Raw genomic sequence first — 15,503 nt, 5'->3', positions numbered from 1 at the left:
CAGAGGCAACTTGTGAAAAAGTAGTCTCAGTAGTGCACGGCTACAGAGGCAACTTGTGCTAGAAGCGGTCTCAATAGTGCACAGCTACAGAGGCAACTTGTGAAGAAGCAGTTTCAATAGTGCACGGCTACAGAGACAACTTGTGCTAGAAGCAGTCTCAATAGTGCATGGCTACAGAGACAACTTGTGCTAGAAGCAGACTCAATAGTGCACGGCTACAGAGGCAACTTGTACTAGAAGCAGTCTCAATAGTGCACGGCTACAGAGACAACTTGTGCTAGAAGCAGACTCAATAGTGCACAGCTACAGAGGCAACTTGTACTAGAAGCAGTCTCAATAGTGCACAGCTACAGAGGCAACTTGTGAAGAAGCAGTCTCAATAGTGCACAGCTACAGAGGCAACTTATGAAGAAGCAGTCTCAATAGTGCACGGCTACAGAGGCAACTTGTGCTAGAAGCGGTCTCAATAGTGCACAGCTACAGAGGCAAGTTGTGAAGAAGCAGTCTCAATAGTGCACGGCTACAGAGACAACTTGTGCTAGAAGCAGTCTCAATAGTGCACGGCTACAGAGGCAACTTGGGAAGAAGCAGTCTCAATAGTGCACGGCTACAGAGGCAACTTGTGCTAGAAGCAGTCTCAATAGTGCACAGCTACAGAGACAACTTGTGAAGAAGCAGTCTCAATAGCGCACAGCTACAGAGGCAACTTGGGAAGAAGCAGTCTCAATAGTGCACAGCTACAGAGGCAACTTGTGCTAGAAGCAGTCTCAATAGTGCACGGCTACAGAGGCAACTTGTGCTAGAAGCAGACTCAATAGTGCACGGCTACAGAGGCAAGTTGTGAAGAAGCAGTCTCAATAGTGCACGGCTACAGAGGCAACTTGTGAAAAAGTAGTCTCAGTAGTGCACGGCTACAGAGGCAACTTGTGAAGAAGCAGTCTCAATAGTGCACGGCTACAGAGGCAACTTGGGAAGAAGCAGTCTCAATAGTGCACGGCTACAGAGGCAACTTGTGCTAGAAGCAGTCTCAATAGTGCACAGCTACAGAGACAACTTGTGAAGAAGCAGTCTCAATAGTGCACGGCTACAGAGGCAACTTGGGAAGAAGCGGTCTCAATAGTGCATGGCTACAGAGGCAACTTGGGAAGAAGCAGTCTCAATAGTGCATGGCTACAGAGGCAACTTGTGCTAGAAGCAGTCTCAATAGTGCACGGCTACAGAGACAACTTGTGAAGAAGCAGTCTCAATAGTGCACAGCTACAGAGACAACTTGTGCTAGAAGCAGTCTCAATAGTGCACGGCTACAGAGCCAACTTGTGCTAGAAGCAGACTCAATAGTGCACGGCTACAGAGGCAACTTGTGAAGAAGCAGTCTCAATAGTGCACGGCTACAGAGGCAACTTGTGCTAGAAGCGGTCTCAATAGTGCACAGCTACAGAGGCAACTTGTGAAGAAGCAGTCTCAATAGTGCACGGCTACAGAGGTAACTTGTGCTAGAAGCAGTCTCAATAGTGCACGGCTACAGAGGCAACTTGTGAAGAAGCAGTCTCAATAGTGCACAGCTACAGAGGCAACTTGTGAAGAAGCAGTCTCAATAGTGCACGGCTACAGAGGTAACTTGTGCTAGAAGCAGTCTCAATAGTGCACGGCTACAGAGGCAACTTGTGAAGAAGCAGTCTCAATAGTGCACAGCTACAGAGGCAACTTGTGAAGAAGCAGTCTCAATAGTGCACAGCTACAGAGGCAACTTGTGAAGAAGCAGTCTCAATAGTGCACGGCTACAGAGGCAACTTGTGAAGAAGCAGTCTCAATAGTGCACGGCTACAGAGGCAACTTGTGAAGAAGCAGTCTGAATAGTGCATGGCTATAGAGGCAACTTGTGCTAGAAGCAGTCTCAATAGTGCACGGCTACAGAGGTAACTTGTGCTAGAAGCAGTCTCAATAGTCCAAGGCTACAAAGGCACCTTGTGCTCGAAGTAGTCTCAATAGTGCACGGCTACAGAGGCAACTTGTGAAGAAGCAGTCTCAATAGTGCACGGCTACAGAGACAACTTGGGAAGAAGCAGTCTCAATAGTGCACAGCTACAGAGGCAACTTGTGCTAGAAGCAGTCTCAATAGTGCACGGCTACAGAGGCAACTTGTGCTCGAAGCAGTCTCAATAGTGCACGGCTACAGAGGCAACTTGTGCTAGAAGCAGTCTCAATAGTGCATGGCTATAGAGGCAACTTGTGCTAGAAGCAGTCTCAATAGTGCACGGCTACAGAGGTAACTTGTGCTAGAAGCAGTCTCAATAGTGCACGGCTACAGAGGTAACTTGTGCTAGAAGCAGTCTCAATAGTGCACGGCTACAGAGGCAACTTGTGAAGAAGCAGTCTCAATAGTGCACGGCTACAGAGGTAACTTGTGCTAGAAGCAGTCTCAATAGTGCACGGCTACAGAGGCAACTTGTGAAGAAGCAGTCTCAATAGTGCACAGCTACAGAGGCAACTTGTGAAGAAGCAGTCTCAATAGTGCACAGCTACAGAGGCAACTTGTGAAGAAGCAGTCTCAATAGTGCACGGCTACAGAGGCAACTTGTGCTAGAAGCGGTCTCAATAGTGCACAGCTACAGAGACAACTTGTGCTAGAAGCAGTCTCAATAGTGCACAGCTACAGAGGCAACTTGGGAAGAAGCAGTCTCAATAGTGCACGGCTACAGAGGCAACTTGTGCTAGAAGCAGTCTCAATAGTGCACGGCTACAGAGACAACTTGTGAAGAAGCAGTCTCAATAGTGCACGGCTACAGAGGCAACTTGGGAAGAAGCAGTCTCAATAGTGCACGGCTACAGAGGCAACTTGTGCTAGAAGCAGTCTCAATAGTGCACGGCTACAGAGACAACTTGTGAAGAAGCAGTCTCAATAGTGCACAGCTACAGAGGCAACTTGTGCTAGAAGCAGTCTCAATAGTGCACGGCTACAGAGGCAACTTGTGAAAAAGTAGTCTCAGTAGTGCACGGCTACAGAGGCAACTTGTGAAGAAGCAGTCTCAATAGTGCACGGCTACAGAGGCAACTTGTGAAGAAGCAGTCTGAATAGTGCATGGCTATAGAGGCAACTTGTGCTAGAAGCAGTCTCAATAGTGCACGGCTACAGAGGTAACTTGTGCTAGAAGCAGTCTCAATAGTCCAAGGCTACAAAGGCACCTTGTGCTCGAAGTAGTCTCAATAGTGCACGGCTACAGAGGCAACTTGTGAAGAAGCAGTCTCAATAGTGCACGGCTACAGAGACAACTTGGGAAGAAGCAGTCTCAATAGTGCACAGCTACAGAGGCAACTTGTGCTAGAAGCAGTCTCAATAGTGCACGGCTACAGAGGCAACTTGTGCTCGAAGCAGTCTCAATAGTGCACGGCTACAGAGGCAACTTGTGCTAGAAGCAGTCTCAATAGTGCATGGCTATAGAGGCAACTTGTGCTAGAAGCAGTCTCAATAGTGCACGGCTACAGAGGTAACTTGTGCTAGAAGCAGTCTCAATAGTGCACGGCTACAGAGGTAACTTGTGCTAGAAGCAGTCTCAATAGTGCACGGCTACAGAGGCAACTTGTGAAGAAGCAGTCTCAATAGTGCACAGCTACAGAGGCAACTTGTGAAGAAGCAGTTTCAATAGTGCACAGCTACAGAGGCAACTTGTGAAGAAGCAGTCTCAATAGTGCACGGCTACAGAGGCAACTTGTGCTAGAAGCGGTCTCAATAGTGCACAGCTACAGAGACAACTTGTGCTAGAAGCAGTCTCAATAGTGCACGGCTACAGAGGCAACTTGGGAAGAAGCAGTCTCAATAGTGCACGGCTACAGAGGCAACTTGTGCTAGAAGCAGTCTCAATAGTGCACGGCTACAGAGACAACTTGTGAAGAAGCAGTCTCAATAGTGCACGGCTACAGAGGCAACTTGGGAAGAAGCAGTCTCAATAGTGCACGGCTACAGAGGCAACTTGTGCTAGAAGCAGTCTCAATAGTGCACGGCTACAGAGACAACTTGTGAAGAAGCAGTCTCAATAGTGCACAGCTACAGAGGCAACTTGTGCTAGAAGCAGTCTCAATAGTGCACGGCTACAGAGGCAACTTGTGAAAAAGTAGTCTCAGTAGTGCACGGCTACAGAGGCAACTTGTGCTAGAAGCGGTCTCAATAGTGCACAGCTACAGAGGCAACTTGTGAAGAAGCAGTCTCAATAGTGCACAGCTACAGAGGCAACTTGTGAAGAAGCAGTCTCAATAGTGCATGGCTACAGAGACAACTTGTGCTAGAAACAGACTCAATAGTGCACGGCTACAGAGGCAACTTGTACTAGAAGCAGTCTCAATAGTGCACGGCTACAGAGACAACTTGTGCTAGAAGCAGACTCAATAGTGCACAGCTACAGAGGCAACTTGTACTAGAAGCAGTCTCAATAGTGCACAGCTACAGAGGCAACTTGTGAAGAAGCAGTCTCAATAGTGCACAGCTACAGAGGCAACTTGTGAAGAAGCAGTCTCAATAGTGCACGGCTACAGAGGCAACTTGTGCTAGAAGCGGTCTCAATAGTGCACATCTACAGAGGCAACTTGTGAAGAAGCAGTCTCAATAGTGCATGGCTACAGAGACAACTTGTGCTAGAAGCAGTCTCAATAGTGCACGGCTACAGAGGCAACTTGGGAAGAAGCAGTCTCAATAGTGCACGGCTACAGAGGCAACTTGTGCTAGAAGCAGTCTCAATAGTGCACAGCTACAGAGACAACTTGTGAAGAAGCAGTCTCAATAGTGCACGGCTACAGAGGCAACTTGTGCTAGAAGCAGACTCAATAGTGCACGGCTACAGAGGCAACTTGTGAAGAAGCAGTCTCAATAGTGCATGGCTACAGAGGCAACTTGTGAAAAAGTAGTCTCAGTAGTGCACGGCTACAGAGGCAACTTGTGAAGAAGCAGTCTCAATAGTGCACGGCTACAGAGGCAACTTGTATAGAAGCAGTCTCAATAGTGCACGGCTACAGAGACAACTTGTGCTAGAAGCAGTCTCAATAGTGCACGGCTACAGAGGCAACTTGGGAAGAAGCAGTCTCAATAGTGCACGGCTACAGAGGCAACTTGTGCTAGAAGCAGTCTCAATAGTGCACAGCTACAGAGACAACTTGTGAAGAAGCAGTCTCAATAGTGCACGGCTACAGAGGCAACTTGGGAAGAAGCGGTCTCAATAGTGCATGGCTACAGAGGCAACTTGGGAAGAAGCAGTCTCAATAGTGCATGGCTACAGAGGCAACTTGTGCTAGAAGCAGTCTCAATAGTGCACGGCTACAGAGCCAACTTGTGCTAGAAGCAGACTCAATAGTGCACGGCTACAGAGGCAACTTGTGAAGAAGCAGTCTCAATAGTGCACGGCTACAGAGGCAACTTGTGAAAAAGTAGTCTCAGTTGTGCACGGCTACAGAGGCAACTTGTGCTAGAAGCGGTCTCAATAGTGCACAGCTACAGAGGCAACTTGTGAAGAAGCAGTCTCAATAGTGCACAGCTACAGAGGCAACTTGTGAAGAAGCAGTCTCAATAGTGCACGGCTAGAGACAACTTGTGCTAGAAGCAGTCTCAATAGTGCATGGCTACAGAGACAACTTGTGCTAGAAGCAGACTCAATAGTGCACGGCTACAGAGGCAACTTGTACTATAAGCAGTCTCAATAGTGCACGGCTACAGAGACAACTTGTGCTAGAAGCAGACTCAATAGTGCACGGCTACAGAGGCAACTTGTGAAGAAGCAGTCTCAATAGTGCACAGCTACAGAGACAACTTGTGCTAGAAGCAGTCTCAATAGTGCACGGCTACAGAGGCAACTTGTGAAGAAGCAGTCTCAATAGTGCACAGCTACAGAGGCAACTTGTGAAGAAGCAGTCTCAATAGTGCACGGCTACAGAGACAACTTGTGAAGAAGCAGTCTCAATAGTGCACGGCTACAGATACAACTTGTGCTAGAAGCAGTCTCAATAGTGCACGGCTACAGAGGCAACTTGTACTAGAAGCAGTCTCAATAGTGCACAGCTACAGAGACAACTTGTGCTAGAAGCAGTCTCAATAGTGCACGGCTACAGAGGCAACTTGTGAAGAAGCAGTCTCAATAGTGCACAGCTACAGAGGCAACTTGTGAAGAAGCAGTCTCAATAGTGCACGGCTACAGAGGCAACTTGTGCTAGAAGCAGTCTCAATAGTGCACAGCTACAGAGGCAACTTGTGAAGAAGCAGTCTCAATAGTGCACGGCTACAGAGACAACTTGTGAAGAAGCAGTCTCAATAGTGCACGGCTACAGAGGCAACTTGTGAAGAAGCAGTCTCAATAGTGCATGGCTACAGAGGCAACTTGTGCTAGAAGCAGTCTCAATAGTGCACGGCTACAGAGGCAACTTGTGAAGAAGCAGTCTCAATAGTGCACGGCTACAGAGGCAACTTGTGAAGAAGCAGTCTCAATAGTGCACGGCTACAGAGGCAACTTGTGAAGAAGCAGTCTCAATAGTGCACGGCTACAGAGGCAACTTGTGCTAGAAGCAGTCTCAATAGTGCACAGCTACAGAGGCAACTTGTGAAGAAGCAGTCTCAATAGTGCACGGCTACAGAGACAACTTGTGAAGAAGCAGTCTCAATAGTGCACGGCTACAGAGGCAACTTGTGAAGAAGCAGTCTCAATAGTGCATGGCTACAGAGGCAACTTGTGCTAGAAGCAGTCTCAATAGTGCACGGCTACAGAGGCAACTTGTGAAGAAGCAGACTCAATAGTGCACGGCTACAGAGGCAACTTGTGCTAGAAGCAGTCTCAATAGTGCACGGCTACACAGGCAACTTGTGCTAGAAGCAGTCTCAATAGTGCATGGCTACAGAGGCAACTTGTGAAGAAGCAGTCTCAATAGTGCACGGCTACAGAGGCAACTTGTGCTAGAAGCAGTCTCAATAGTGCACGGCTACAAAGGCACCTTGTGCTAGAAGCAGTCTCAGCTCCTTAGTTTCTAAAAACTACCAAAGCCCTACTTCAGGAATGAACCATCAGAGATGACAGGAATCGAGAATCACTAATGAGTCAAATTCATACAATGGGAGGATGTGAAGAACTATAACAAATATCCAAAACTGTGTAGTGAAAAGCTTCAGTGTAGCGCTTGTTCCCTGTAGCTATGACAACTTGAGACAATACGCATCATTTAGTCATTTTCACTCGCTTAACATCTGATTGAAGCCAGTGGTGCAATATTGATGAAGGCAGCTAGAAAGATGCTACACTCTCTCATGTGTCCCATAAGAGTCAAACAACATTACTGCTGAAGGCTTTGTGGTAGGATCAAAACAAGTACTTATACACTATTTCATTCAAGGGCAACCAAAAAGAGGTGGCTGATCTGACACACACGCACGCACACACGCACGCACACACGCATGCACAGGCACACACACAAGGCATGCACGCGCGCACACATGCACGCTCACACGCACACCATTCAGGACTTTCTGCTAAAAATGTGCCTCAGAGAATTGTGAGCCTTGCTTGATATCCTACTCACTTCCTTGGTACAATATGTGACTTATCCTTGACTGACTCCAGTGACAAAAAAATCATCTTAGTAGGCATTCATAAAAGCCCGTACAATAAGCAGCCTATTGACATGCCAGTATTACAAATAAGTCTTTGACTTTGCCAGTGGAGTGAAGAGGAGGACAGGTCAGAGGGGTTTAGATCAAAAGTCCTTCATAAAGTACATCTCAGACAATCTGCTGTTCATAGGTTTCATTATATATATATATATATATATATATATATATATATATATATATATATATATATATTTTAAGGAATTAATAGCAACTTCATTATGTCCAGCAGGCGAAGCTTGGAGGGATCATGCATTCAGAGTGAGTGTGTGTGTGTATCTGTCTGTCTGCACTCCGCAGCTAATCTCAGGAGCAATCAGCCTAATATTTTCTGTGCACGTTTATGCCTGTATGCTCAATGACCTCTCGTTCACCTTTCATTCACTGTTTTATACCATAATTACAATGACCATCTGACTGCTAGCTAGAGGATTTCGGGATGGTCACCCCGAACCCCCGAATACCCAAGGCCCCGACCCAGACGCGACCGGGTCTCGGGTCAATAAAAAAAAAAAAAGACTCCGGGTCCGGGTTGGATCTGTTTGCCGCGGGTCTCAGGTCTCGGACATTGAAATGCTGGTGTACCAGGCTCAGCCCAAGGTATACACCCTCGCCAGACTATACAGTACGTGGGGTTAAAGTGGGCTAGCCTGTTTTATACCCCGGGTATATTCTGGGCTAGTCAAGTTTATACATTGGGGTATTATTTAGGCTAGGCTATTTCATACCCCCTTAGGCCAGATTATACCCGGGCCCAACACTCAGATATTGTCATGGCCCCTCTCAGAAGGACCGTCAGACTGTCTGGAGGTCACCTTGCGGTGACACCCAGTGGTCTTAAACGGGGTTAAGGGGGGCTGGGGTAATCTGAACTATAGGGGTATAGCCTGGCCTAGCCCAAAATATATCCCGGGGAATAAACCGGCCTTGGCTATTTTATACCCAAACTGTTTAATGTTTAAGGCAAACTGTTATGTGCTCTCATGTAAAACAATTATTTTGTTGGAATTGTATGTTCTTGAAATTAATAATAAAAAAAAAATCAGCATTTTGTCATATCATCAAGAATGTCATTATCGCAGGAATACCCTGAAATATCGTGATACGTGTTACTTTACGGGCCATATCGCCCACCCCGAGCCTGAACGTGTGAAATGTAAAGAAAAGTCATAATGCCAGATCAGACAGGCTTTGGGAATGCACTGTGCCTAGATTCACACTCCTCAGTTGTGGTGCTAATCTGGTCTTAAAAAGGCCGACCTCCATGTTGTACCAGAATCTGAAGAATGTAGGCCGATTCAAAAGCCAGTCTTTTAACACAACAAACTTGGTCAAGGAAGACCAAAGAGTTTAATCTGGACAACAACTAACATCACCCAACATCAGGATATGTTTTTTACCAAACCGTGTGGTTGTCATATCTACTACTGTATGTGTGGCCTCAAAGTTACACTTCCAACTCAAATGGGTCTCTTGCTGCTGTGTCCTCTGGAGCACAAAGTCAAGTCAAAAAAAAGCAGACAACCTTTGATTCAATGTAATCAGTCCTGATAAAGTGAGCGGCCTGCAGAAGAAGAAGCCTGGCTGTGTTCAAAGGGGTATCCCTCACCAGGAAACATCTCTGTTGTTGCCAACATGACGCTACTTAATCCCAACACTTATTCCAGCGTTAGCACCAAGGGTTACCAGGCAAACACTGCGGCAAAGCTTTTCACACACTTGCTATGATACACTATCAACAAATGCCCCCAAAGAATAAAACCATTCGAAGCAAGTCGCATAGCTGCTGTCACTATTTCCACAGAAAAGTAATGAGTTTCACTTGAAGACAAAGTACTGAGCGAGGAGTCCGCCGAGGCTGCTGAATCTGAATTAAGCATAGATTGGCCTATATTGCAGAAAGCGGGGAACTAGTTCAAGACGTGCCAGGCGTCATGTAGGCTCTTTTCCACCGGGGGACTTGCTCTCAAGTGAAGCACACATATGCCCCAGCCAGGCTGTGATACGCTGCTTCAACACAAGACAAAATAGCTTCACTGGCCTTGCCATATTGAGTAACCTTCACTGTTTTTTCCCATTGACCTATTCAGCAGGTTTTCAAATGACTGATGAATGCTATGAACGTGAACAGAAAACCAATCAAAAAGTGATCGCTCTTAAAGGAATGTTGCAGAGGGGATTGTTGTAAGGACAGCGGCTCGCACTTCTGTCGTAACAACGCATCAAACAAGTTGACAAGAGTTTATAAGATGGAAGAAGAACTCATCCTGAGTGAAGGTGTGTGTCTGTGTGTCCTGTGTTAGAAGAAGTCATCCTGAGTGAAGGTGTGTGTCTGTGTGTCCTGTGTTAGAAGAAGTCATCCTGAGTGAAGGTGTGTGTCTGTGTGTCCTGTGTTAGAAGAACTCATCCTGAGTGAAGGTGTGTGTCTGTGTGTCCTGTGTTAGAAGAAGTCATCCTGAGTGAAGGTGTGTGTCTGTGTGTCCTGTGTTAGAAGTCCTCCTGAGTGAAGGTGTGTATCTGTGTGTCCTGTGTTAGAAGAAGTCATCCTGAGTGAAGGTGTGTGTCTGTGTGTCCTGTGTTAGAAGTCCTCCTGAGTGAAGGTGTGTATCTGTGTGTCCTGTGTTAGAAGAAGTCCTCCTGAGTGAAGGTGTGTGTCTGTGTGTCCTGTGTTAGAAGAAGTCATCCTGAGTGAAGGTGTGTGTCTGTGTGTCCTGCGTTAGAAGAAGTCATCCTGAGTGAAGGTGTGTGTCTGTGTGTCCTGTGTTAGAAGAAGTCATCCTGAGTGAAGGTGTGTGTCTGTGTGTCCTGTGTTAGAAGAAGTCATCCTGAGTGAAGGTGTGTGTCTGTGTGTCCTGTGTTAGAAGTCCTCCTGAGTGAAGGTGTGTATCTGTGTGTCCTGTGTTAGTCATCGGGTGCCAGTCCCCCTGCTTATTCGAGACAAGTGAGCTGCCTTCCCCAGGGGCAGAAAGCGAGTGTTGGTTGGGGAGGAAAACATGTGCATAAGTGACACTTTTCCACTTTGATCTCAGTGGAAACGTTGAAATGCTCTTTGCCTCGCCTGGAAAGCCCAGCTGCAGTGGTGCCTGCCTGGTAATGAGTCAACGACTTACTTTCATTTTCACTGACGGAATTAGCAGAAATGACTTCAACTTGGAGGGCCGGCTGACTCGCCCTTCCTGTGTGTACTACTTGGTTTGGCCCCAGATGGCACACACACTGCCTCACTCATTAAGCGCTAAAGCCGCGGCTTGACAGTAATCGTTGCGATCGCAGACGCAGAGCAATTAACCAACGGGTCGCAAGTTTCCATCGGGGTGTCTGTCTCAATTAAATGGCTCCAATGAATACGGCCGTGAGCCCGAACCTAGGCCGCTTTACCTGGGTACACTTTACCGTAGGCACACCGCTGGGGTCCCAGATCTGTTTTGTGCTAATTACTTAATCACTGTTTTACTGGAATACCACACTGTGTGTCTGGAATGCCCAAACGCAAACAATGTCCGGTAAAACAACATGAGTATAACAGGCGCAACAAGAAAATATATTGCATCTTCAATATTTGATGCTCTACATTGGCCATTGATTCTGAGTTACTTTGATTTCCAATCTTTTATGGCAAAACTAGCTGTTCTTACTGAGTAGATCGTCTTGTTCGTTCAGCCAAAGTAAGCTTTAACTCATTGAGTGCCAGCCACTTTTGGAGAACGGACGCTCCCAGTGCCAGAGTTTCAGAGCGTTTTCAGTGATATCTCGAGGCCCACAGAATATTGTGTGATATTACTATGTAAACACCGAACACGCACAAAGAACGAGCTGACTCTATTGTATCATCAGCAAAAAAAAGTTTATTGATACCATTTTCCGTTCTTTAGTTATGAGCCGGAGAAGATAGGTTGTTTTGAGCAAATACAGGCGTTTCAAATTAGAAGCTGAGTTATTCCGCCTTTTGTGAAATTAAGCATTTCAAGCACATTCACTGACTCTGAAGATAAGATTTTCTGATGTAGTGACGTGGTGTAGTTATGTGGTGCCCTGCGTGCCCCACCCCCCTCTCCCCCCCTCAGCTGCAAACTCCTCCCCACACTAACACACAGCCTAACACGCACCCAGTCTATTTTCGGAGTGCTCCGTTTTTGTGCGCCGGCTCCCAGCGCGACAAGGAAAAGCCAAACCGGACTGCTGAGAATGGTTTGGCCCTTCGGCGTCAGGTGCTGCTTTTCTGGCGGCTAATCGTGTGGAGAAACTATGCAGACAGACAGACAAAGGCAGAGGGGCTCAGTTGTGGGCGCGGATTGACTGCTGTTCGCAGCCAACGTCAGCTGCAGCCAGAGCAATCTATATGGCTCTGGCTGCAGCATGAGCGGTTTCTCTTTCATCACGGGGCTTTTTCCTGCTGTTTTCCGGACCTTTCTCTAATCTGGAGAGCACTGTCACCACCTAATGAGTCCGTAAAATAGGTTATACACCTTCAATAGCTACAATATTTTTACAGGAGATGCCTGAGGCTTTGATCCACGTCCCACCGTCAAAAAACGCAATTGACGAACATACTCGTCCTTGGCACTCTACGTTAGTATCTGAATTGACGAACATACTCGTCCTTGGCACTCAATGAGTTAATGAATCAATAAATTAGTCAATTAAGGAATGTTGTTGAATTGGGAATATGAAAGTAAAAGCATTTCTCCCATTTTCTGCCCAATTGTACTTGGCCAATTCCCTGTCCCGGACGGTCATTGCTCCACCCCCCTCTGCCAGTCTGGAGGTGGAGCTGTAGACTAGCACATGCTTCCTCCTGGAGGTGGAGCTGTAGACTAGCACATGCTACCTGGCAGTGAGGAGTTTCACCGGCAGGACTTAGCGCTTGGGAGGATCACGCTATTCCCCCCCAGTTCCCCTCCCCGGAACAGGCACCCTGACCGACCAGAGTGCAGAGAGCAGGACCCCACTGGTTTCCCACCTGCAGACACAGCCAATTGTGCCTGTAGGAGCGTCTGACCAAGCGGGAGTTGAACCCGGGTCTCCGTGGTGGTACAGTGGTACATCTACACTACCCAGACGCTCCAACTGGAGGGATCAGCATGTTGTTGGTTTTAAACAGCAGTTCATGGTGATTGAAACCATTCCCTTTTTGAACTGTAACTACTCCTACCTACTTTAAGCTAGACGCTCCATTTAAAATGAGTTAAATGAGTCATCACTTTTAGGACTCTATCATCTTAATTCAGCTTTAATTGATCTTTTGCGCTGTTGTGAAATTGCAGTTTTATGTTTTATGCGTTCTTTCAGCCTTTATAATGGCACCCTGTGGAGCCAGCCTTGAGTGTGTCTCACTCTAGCAGGCTGTAGTTTTTACAAAATTCACACATTTTAAAACTGTGACATTTGAGTTCACACAACTATAACACTACATACAAATATTTGATACAGTACATCAGACTCCTGATCTACTTCTGCTCTCACTCACAAAGTCAAACGATGTATCGTTTTTGAGATATTAGCGTTTGTTTGGCACGGATTTTCAGCCTTATTTCATAGTTAAACGCTGCAGTGGGAACCCGGAAGTGCTTCTTTGTTGCTGTGATGTCACGCTGACTCATCCGATTGAACATTTGATCAAACTATTTTCTCATCATATTGATGAAGTGTCTATCGCCGATATATATTGCTATTGTTTGATCGCCCTAATCCCCCATAAATCCACCAATCTCCAGAGAAATCACCTCGCCGTTACAAAACCTCTCAAAAGTCCAGATCAAATGCGAAGCAAATGGCACACTGTATGTAAGCTCCCCAGGTACTCAGGCACACTGTAAGCCTCCCAGGTACTCAGGCACACTGTAAGCTCCCCAGGTACTCAGGCACACTGTAAGCTCCCCAGGTACTCAGGCACACTGTAAGCTTCCCAGGTACTCAGGCACACTGTAAGCTTCCCAGGTACTCAGGCACACTGTAAGCTTCCCAGGTACTCAGGCACAGTGTAAGCTTCCCAGGTACTCAGGCACACTGTAAGCCTCCCAGGTACTCAGGCACACTGTAAGCCTCCCAGGTACTCAGGCACACTGTATGTAAGCTCCCCAGGTACTCAGGCACACTGTAAGCTTCCCAGGTACTCCGGCACACTGTGGTATGTGAGACCAATGCGGGTCAGACTTCAGAGGACTGTGCAGCTCCACAAGCGGCATCAAATTAATTAACAATGACTTACAATACAAAGCACTTTGAACTGAGTGTGCGCCGCGAACAGAGCCAGACTGACAGCAAACTTTGACCCGGCAGCACTCCCTAAATCAGGTGCTTATGGCTTCCATGAGAAGCTACAGACCAATCCCCTCTGGAGCCAGGCCAGTAGACGCACCGACACCCATTACATTACATTACATTACATTACATTACATTACATTACGTCATTTAGCAGAGACTTTTATCATTTTGTCAACAGTAGTGAAATCAACTGTGCAACAGCGTCTGCATCAGCCAAAAACACCTTTTAAAAGAAAAAGTAGCATTTGTTTTTTAATAGAGGATGGTTAGTTCAATTAGGGTCCAGGTGTAGCCTGAGAACACCCCATTCACAACTGCCAAGTTCCAACACTGTGCCTCTGTAAATAGTTAACTGTGCTGAAAACAAACAAAACCATGTAATGCTAATTTGGCGGAGAGAACATATATCTAATTTCTGGTAATGGAGCTCATTGATTTTTTTCTCTTTTTCTGCTGATTAATCCTCTTATAGGAAAATCAAACATTATAATGGCCACACACACACACACACACACACACACACTGTATCAATCCCACTTTTCCCACGTTTTAAATAATGCCAAATCAAACATTATAATTACCACAGACACACACACACACACACACACACACACACACACACACACACTGTATCAATCACACCTTTTCCATGTTTTGAATAATGCCAAATCAATTGCAAACCACGCCAGACCCCTTGTGTCTATGTTTCATCGGGCTGCGTGTTTGTGCATTCGTCATTATGCAGAAATTAGAAGCTTGCACCAAATCTACAAACACTGCCAGTAATAACTTAGTCAGAGGCAACAAAGAGGAGGGGGGGTAAGCTATGCAAAACATCAGGTAAACTGTGGGTAAACATCATTCTCAAATGCCATGCACACACAAACACATCACGCACACAAACACACACACACACAAACACATCACACACACACACACAAACACATCACGCGCACGCACGCACACACACACACACACACACACACACACACACACACACACACACACACACACACACACACACACACACACACAGGGGGCTTGAGGGTGTTAGAGGCTGTTATTCATTATCCACACGACTGCATTCCAGGGGCTGGACAAAAGGAGTTATCGCCACCATCACTCAGAGGCGAGCACAAGTGAGGGAGAGAGAGAGAGAGAGAGAGAGAGAGAGGGAGAGAGAGAGAGAGAGAGAGAGAGGGAGAGAGAGAGAGAGAGAGAGAGAGGGAGAGAGAGAGACAGAGAGAGAGGGAGAGAGAGAGAGAGAGGGAGAGAGAGAGAGAGAGGGAGAGAGAGGGAGAGAGAGAGAGGGAGAGAGAGAGGGGGACTTAAGCAGGCTCTCAAACAAGATGCCTCCACCTGATAACCTTAGCAGCACCGCTGTTGCACCATTCCCACATGTCCTAATGCATTCACAAATCAGAGAGAGAGAGAGGGAGAGAGAGAGAGAGGGGGGAGGAGGGAGAGAGAGGGGGAAGGAGGGAGGAAAGAGTAAAAAGTTGAATGGAGCGATTGAGGGGAGAGGAGGGAAAGGTAAGCGTAAGTGAGACAGAGAGAGAAAGGGGGGTGTGTGTGAACATTAACACAGAGTGGAAGTGATGGAGAA

At 46.8% G+C, this 15,503-nt stretch overlaps 1 protein-coding gene across 1 annotated transcript in view; it reads right to left on the bottom strand.

Moving 5' to 3' along the window:
• cnnm2b (cyclin and CBS domain divalent metal cation transport mediator 2b) overlaps positions 1–15,503 on the bottom strand; it is an 88,140-nt gene that overhangs the window by 70,237 nt on the left and 2,400 nt on the right. The gene's annotated exons all lie outside the window — the stretch shown is intronic.

The sequence above is a fragment of the Poromitra crassiceps genome (genome assembly GCF_964638095.1).
Source record: "Poromitra crassiceps genome assembly, chromosome: 19".
NCBI lineage: Eukaryota > Metazoa > Chordata > Actinopteri > Beryciformes > Melamphaidae > Poromitra > Poromitra crassiceps.
This window is presented reverse-complemented; position numbering and strand designations above follow the sequence as displayed.